Raw genomic sequence first — 8,475 nt, forward strand, 5'->3', positions numbered from 1 at the left:
GTGAATTTCATCACGAACACGTTATTTCCAACGTCTGATGGTGCAGTTAAATGGGCGAATGCTGTTTCCATAAATCTGGGATTTATTTTGGTGAAATCGTCTTATAACAAAACCAGAGATGGTCGGCCGTATCGATATTTGAAATGTGATCGAGGATGGAGGAGCAAGCCGAGAGAGTTGGAGAATGCGATAAGGAAGGACACAAAAACTAAAGCTAATGGTTGTCCTTTCTACATCAAGAAATATTATGAATTCACCACTGACAGTTGGAAGATTCGTGCAAAAAATGATGAAACCGGCACCCATAACCATCCAATGATCGTGTACCAAGAGGGTCATCATAAAGTTGGTGGATTGAACCCGGGTGCAAAACAGGTTGTGCGTGACTTGACAAAGTCCAAGGTTGCGCCGCGTAACGTCATGGCAACTATTACAGAGCAATTTCCTGATGATCATCCAAACATCAAGCACAATTACAATTGTTGGAATGACTTGAGGATGGAGATGTCTGAAGGAAGAGGAGTTGTTCAGCAATTTCTTCATTTGGCGAGAGAAAATAAGTATATTTACTGGGTTATGCCCGATGATCTCGGTGTCCTACAACATACTCCGCACATACCCACATGTAATAGGTATGGATTCAACTTACAAGACCAACCGATATGGGATGCCGTTCTTTGAGATAGTAGGTGTCACACCGACAAATCAGAATTTCCTAGTTGGTTATGTTTTCATGCGCAACGAGTGCACGGCAAGCAATCGGTGGATGTTACAGAGATTAAGGGAGTTGAATAGGTTTAATAAAGAGCCAGCGGTATTTTTGTCAGATCGTGAACTTGGCCTATGTTCGGCTTTGAGAGAAGTGTTTCCAAGGACGACACATTTACTATGTCGATGGCATATTAACAAAGATGTGGAAGCTAGGGTGGCTGATATGTTCAAAAACAAGAAGATTGGTAAGAGTTTTAAAAATGGCAAATGGAAACGTATCATGGATGCTACAACCGAGGTGGAGTATGATGTTGCTCTAGCTACGATGAAAGCTAGGTGGCAAAGTTTTCCAGCAGTGATTCTTTATGTTAAGAGAACATGGCTTTGTCATAAAACCAAATTTGTGACATATTGGACAAACCAAGTTCTACACTTTGGTAACATGAGCAATTGTAGAGTTGAGAGCCAACATTCAACAGTGAAGACGTGGTTTGAATCATCCACAGGTTCGTTGTTTTATTATATTAGTTGTTGTGTTTTACTTCGTTATTGTAATTTTAATAAAAGATAATAATGTTTTTAATAATCTGAATCAATGGCAGGTTCTTTGGATACTGTATGGGCCTGAGTCCATTGTCATATTGGTAATCAAATCATTGCAATTCGTAATGGTTTGGAAGCCATAGCACCATCGACACGAAGCCCAAGAATATAGTACACATCGTGACATCGTGCAGCATGATCGTGATTTCCCCAAATGGCATATGAAATGTGTTCGTATTCGGCTGCCATCTCTCAACAAAAGCAGAAATTAACGGCCAATCATGCTTTTTAAACATAAGCCCGGGTAAGTGAGACAACCAACCGGCATCAATCAATTCGAGGTTCTTCCGTGAAAGCCAACCTCACCACTTGACCAATTCAAAACAGAGCTTTGACCTACTCAAACACCACAAAACATTTCTCTCTTTCTCGACCCATATGTATGATGCCACGTGACCACCAAAACTAGGGATAACTCTCCCATCCTTAGGACCACCTGGCATCGGCTGCTGCACTAACCATGTCTCTGCCGAGCCGGTGGTAGGCTGACTCACTTGACTACCAATGAATCTCCCATGCTGACCCCTATATACCATATGATAATCCTGAGGGTCCAATTCTTCGTCCCGATCACCAGCATGACTAGCCGAGTCTTCATCCACCTCGTCAGATGTAGGTAGTCCACCTGGCGAATACATGGGTCGGCTAGCTCCTGACTGATGGTCTCCCGACCAACCACTAGGAGACCCATATTGCTGCTCATGCTGAAGCGGTGACCCGGTCATTACTGAATGAGATGATTGTCTCCTAACAGATGCATTCAAACGCCGTGATATTGCATGACGAGCACCAGAACCCTCGATCTACAATAAATAAGTACAAAATAAAATATCAGTAATAATTACAAAAAAACACTATTTGATTAAAGTTGGACTACAAATATTAATATTCAAATAAAATAATTTCATATATACCAACACCATAACCAAAAATAATAATAATAATTATAAACCAACACTAATCAAAACAACAACAACAACAACAACAACAACATAATACATACTAACAACACTAATCATAACAACAACAACAACAACAACAATAACAATAATCACAATAACAACAACAACAATAATAATAATAACAAAATAAAATATTAACAATAACATAATAATAATAATAATAATAATAACAACAACAACAATAATAATAATAATAATACTAATAACAACAACAATAATCATAACACCAACAACAACAATAACAATAATCACAATAACAACAATAATCATACAAACAATAATAATAATAATAATAATAATAATAATAATAATAATAATAATAATAATCATTATCATCATCATCATCATCGTAATAATAATAACAAAAATAAAAATAATAATAAAATTACTAATAATAACATTAATCATAATAATAATAACAACAACAACACAACAACAATAATCAAAATAACAATAATCATGCTAACAATAACATTACTAATAATTATTAATCATGTTTTTTTAACAATAATCATAATCACAAACAGTTTTTTAAACTAAATTATTCATGAAAAAAAAATAAAGAAAAAACCAAAAAAATACGGAAATCCAGAACATCCGCCTGGAATTTCCGGAAAATCCTAGGAGGATGCGCCTGAAAAATCCGGATCCTCATTGGTTTTTCCGGAAATTTCAGGCAGATCTCCACTTCCGCCTAAAATTTCCGGAAAAACCAAGGAGGATCCGGAAATTTCAGGCGGATCCTCCTTGGATTTTCCGGAATTTTTGGGCGGAAGTTCTGGGATTCCGATTTTTTTTTCTTTTAGTTTACCTGCTCGCCGCCGCCGCCCAACCCCCTACCACCGTACGTCACCCTTATGCGCCGCGGATCAGCCATTCCTTTGTCACCTCCTTCAATTGGTGGTTGTAGGTGGTTGTTGGTGGTGGTTGTTTTGTTTTTTTTTTTTTTTGCAAAATTTTCAGATTTTAATTTTTTAAATTTTTAGAGAGTTAGAGAGATAAAATGAGAGTGAATGAGGTTAGAGAGTGAAAATGTGAGTCGTTGAGTGGAAATTCCGTATTTATATGATAGGGGCAAAAATGGAAACTCCTTAAAAAAATGCGAGCGTTCCCTTGTAAAATGGGAGCGACGTTTAACAACCCCCTAAATCATTAAGACAAGACAATAAAACAATACGAAGTACGGAGTATAAGTTTATTTAACAGGTCGAGTTAGTATAGATGTTTTTCAATTTATTTAACTTCGAACACTAACACGAGAATGACACGACAACGACACATTTGCCAGCTCTAAACACAACATGGGCCACACTGGGCTTAGGCGAAAAAAGATGGCCCGTTATCAGGTCAAAGATTCGGATCGAGCTGAAGTTCAAGCCAAAAAACTTGTTTCCAACCGCTATTTTAGATCATCAAGATTTAGGCATTTAGGGCGGACCATATTTATAACTAAAATTTTAATGTTAGACTTTCCAAAATACAAAATTAAATCAGGGCAATCTCAACCAATATTGAACTTCGAACCTAAAATTTGGCATTTTCATGTTAGGTCTAATATAATCAGCTCTAAGCATTTCTCATATCACTTAGCATATGCTATGCTTTTAGAGCAAAACTATAGACATTATCAAAACATTTGGATTTTGGTCGGGAGTAGAGAATTACATATACATTTTTATTTTTTTAAAAAAAGGAATTCTCCATGATAGCCATATACAATTGAACATTCCCTATGGTAGCAAAAAAAATTTTGTTTCGAGGTTTTTTGGAATCCCTCGGTATACAGGTCTTGAATATGTCCGGACGGCCACAGACACCTGCAAAACAACAAATATTCCGGTTGATGGAGTATTCGCCTCCGACAATCAAATTAGTGACTGAAAAACGAAAAATATTTAGAAAGAGAAAGTAGAGAGAAGTTAGAGCGCTCCGGATGCCTTTTTTTTATGATATATCTCAATCCAACCCTCTCATCATTAATGATTGGGGTATTTATAGGAGTGAGAATTAGGGTTATTCACTTTCGGATATCGGAAATTTTCGGATCGGAGAAATTGCGATCCGAATCTGATTCGAAATTTTCGGATCGAATATCCGGATTTTTGGATCGGATAATCGGGTTATCGAATTGGATCTCCGGATTTTCGGATCGGGTGGTTAAAATTTTCGGACAAAATCCGATCCGAATACCCAAATTTTTTTTTTCGGATATTCGAGACGAAATATCCGAAACCTTAAAATCGGATCGAATATCCGAAATTTCCAATCGGATCATTGGATTTTCGGATTGAATATTTTTTAACACCCTTAGGTGGAATGCGTGCCCTTTAGGGTTTGATGACCTAGAATGGTGGGCGCTAATTGGCGGCGCAATCGAGTTAGGACACATGTCCTAGGAGGGCGTTGTTTTAGCGCTTATCTCGGGAATTGGGCCTCTTGATGTAAGGAGGCATTCTTTCTTTCAGGTGCTCAATGTTTGCCACGTGTCATCTTCCTATTGGGATGCGTGCTGCCCTTTTTATTGGGCCACGTGTCACCTTAGGATTGGAACAAGTGTTGGGGTAATTTTACCCGAAACATTAAAAAATATCCCTTTTTTTTTTAGGCACAAAAATATATTTATTAAATAGCATTAAAGTTATAATGATTTTTTAATCCATTTTTATTTTAATAATTCAACAATATTTAACTTTTAATGATTAATCATGGTTTACAAATTAACACCCTCTGACCCTCACCACCATATCATACGCTCAAGCTCACCATCACCAACACTGCCACCACCTTGCAACCCTAAACAATAAAAACACAACATATATGTTTATTTTAAAATAAATAAATATACACAGGATACAAAATGGAAAAGAAAATGAATTAGGTTACGGGAGCAAAGTCGACACAAAAGTGATCATGAGAGTTGTGTTGTATGCGACGACGCGACGTGGTGATGGGTGATGGTGTTTTTCGGCATGGTGTTCGATGATCATGGAGAAAAGACGTTTGAAAGATAAAGATAAAATAAAAGAAGTGAAGCTGAGCATATTTTATATTCATCAAATGAGTGAATCATATTGATATATAGGATTTTTTTTTAGAAATCGATGAGATAATTATTGTTTTGTAGATGAGTAGATATATCAATGGAGAGTATAATTCTACTATAATAGGAAAATCTTGAATTGATTTTATAGATTGATTGGGATTGATGAAATTATTTAATAACTTAGGAAATTAGATGATTGTAATTAAAGATGGTGGACTAAATCACGACAATAATGACATAATCTTATTAGGTCAATTGATTAAAGATTATAATTAATTGATTGAATTAATTAAAGACATAATTGATTGATAATTATTAATGAATAATTTTTTTAGCTATTCAAAAAAAAAAAAAAAAATTAAAAAATAGAATTAATTTTAACTACTTTTTAGTATATATAGGGGTATTAAAGTATTTTCAAGAAGACAACATAGCCTTTCCTTTGGCTTATATAATAGAGATAAAAACAAATTTTAAAAAAGAAAGAAAAATTGGAATAATAACTTGTCAAAAGAGCCAACTTGTTCTTCAAGAATTTGCTTGAAGGCAACATACAATCTATCTATTAACCTATACTAAAAGCGAATCCATCCATAACACTTGGCACAATGTCATTTCTTCTTTTCTCGCCAATTTCATTAATTCCTAAATTATTATTATATTATTTTTTTTATTATATAATTATTTCCTTATTATATTCTTATATATTATTATTATAATTATTATAATATATTATTTATGTTTAAACACCCGAAAAGGAATGGTTCAATACGGAGCACTTCACCATGATTCTAGAATCCCAAAAATAAAACATCCAGAACAGTCCACAACTTACTCTTTCTCTTTTCTTTTTCTTCACTAATGTTCTTCTCACCTCTTCAAACTTTGAAAGAAGCAATTTTTAACACTTCGGAGAAATCTAGGTACAATTACAAAGCATCATCATTTCGTAACCCTTAATTCCGATTCAATTACAGGTTAGGGTTTTTTATTTTTCATTTTTATTGCTCTTGAATCAATTTATCAACTTTAATTTTTTGGATTGTTGCTATATTTGATTTTCATTTTTGTTTGAATGTTTTAGCTGTGAATTTTATGAAATTTAGGTAGTTCACCAATTGATTGAAATTGAAATTGCATTAAAAAATTAACTTTTTTTTTTCTTAGGATTGATTATTCTTTACCTTTCTTTCATATCTCCTACATATTAGACACCTACATATTAAGAAATAATAAATAAATAATTTCGTTTTTTTTTCCTTGCAACAAAATTTCCACTATCTAATTGTACTTCCAAACTCAATACATACTATCTAATATATTATTTATGTATACATAGTAAATATATACATAGTAAATATATCAACCATATCGTTCCCAAAACAGAAATAATGTGAAAAGGTAGTATAAAATCTTTTCAAACTTCCAATATTATTTTTATACTCCACAATACTATCTAAATATAGTTGCAATTTTCAATATCAATTTTATGCATGATTAAGGAGAGTTACGAGTAAATAATGTGAAAAGATAGTATAGAATCTTTTCAAACTTCCAATATTATTTTTATACTCCACAAAATTACCTAAATATAGTTGTAATTTTCCATTAAATATCAATTTTAAGCATGATTGAGGATAGTTACGAGTAAAAATTGTTAAGGTAGTATAAAATCTTTTCAAACTTCCAATATATTTTTATGCTCCACAATACTATCTAAAAATAATTGCAATTTTCAATATCAATTTTATGCATGATTAAGGAGAGTTACGAGTAAATATAATTGCAATTTTCCATTAAATATCAATTTTATTCATGATTGACAATGGATACGAGTAAAAAATTTTAATTTTACATATTTCCCTATATATAAACCACATATAATCATTGATCACAATTGATTTGGGTTTTAAATCATTATTATATTATTATATTGTTCAACCATTATTATTATTATATTGTTTAACCATAATTTTCATTCATTCATGGCTGAAAATTTAGTATTCATCGAGGACATAAATCCTACTACTGAGAATGTAACCTTGCGAGTTAGAGTCATCCGTTTATGGGCACTATCATTCTCCAATCCTGCTGATATCTATTCTATTGAGATGGTGCTATTGGATGAGAAGGTATTGTTGTTTGGATTATTAAAAATAAATTAACATACAATTGACCAACTTTATTTCTGCATGTACTATATTTTGTTATTACATTAATTTATAACTTTTAATCTTTTTATGTGCTAGGGTGACAAAATACATGCTATAATTAAAAAGCATATGTTGTCAACGTTCCAACATCAATTAAACGAAGGCGAGATATATAAGATATCAAATTTTTCTGTTGGTAAAAGTAGTGGGGAATACAAGCCTACTAATCATGCATACAAGATAAATTTTCAACGTTCTACTAGCGTTATTGCCTTTGCTGGAGCGAACATAAATGCATATGGTTTCGAATTGGTGCCCTTTGATGCAATTCTTTCAAATAATCTGGATAGCAACTGTTTAGTGGGTATGATATAATTTCTTTAAAAAGAATTTTAATGTATAGTGTGATCATTATTATTATTTTTTTTTTGTTGTTGGAATATGTTCTAACAAAATTTTAAAAATATGTTCTTCGTATAATAGATGTCATTGGCTATATTTCTGGAATTTTAAGTACGGATGATTATTCAAAGGATGGCAAAAGAACGAAGGTGACCACTATCCAATTAGAAGACCTGCAGTAAATACATTTAAACATTAAAATATTCAAAACTACCTAAAGAATGGAAATATTGAATTAATGATATTTCTGTTTATTAAATTCAGAAATAATGTTTTAAGATGCACTTTATGGAATCGATATGCTGATCAATTATAAGATTATTTATCTGAGCATCCAGGCCGTCAAGTTATCATCTTATTACGGTTTGTAAAAATCACAACTTGGCAAGGTATGTAAAGTTGCGGGTTTTGGTTTTGACATCAATATTATTAGTACTATCTATTATATTCGTGTTTATTAAATTTTATTTAATAACAGGTACTACCATGCTATCAACTTCCCTATTTGCGACTAAACTCTATTTAAATTCTGATATTCATGAGCTGAATGAGTTTAAGAATAGGTACATGATTTTTTTTAGATATGCATACTATTCTTGAA

The 8,475-nt window shown here is 32.8% G+C and overlaps 1 long non-coding RNA gene across 1 annotated transcript; it reads left to right on the plus strand.

The window, feature by feature from the left end:
- The first annotated feature begins 6,160 nt into the window (after positions 1–6,160).
- Positions 6,161–8,475, plus strand: LOC145578860 (uncharacterized). Its single transcript, XR_014098934.1, has 3 exons — positions 6,161–6,296; positions 7,956–8,052; positions 8,139–8,475. It is a non-coding gene; the product is annotated as an uncharacterized LOC145578860 (long non-coding RNA).

Source organism: Chenopodium album, chromosome 14, assembly GCF_948465745.1.
Source record: "Chenopodium album chromosome 14, dcCheAlbu1.1, whole genome shotgun sequence".
Classification (NCBI taxonomy): Eukaryota; Viridiplantae; Streptophyta; class Magnoliopsida; order Caryophyllales; family Amaranthaceae; genus Chenopodium; species Chenopodium album.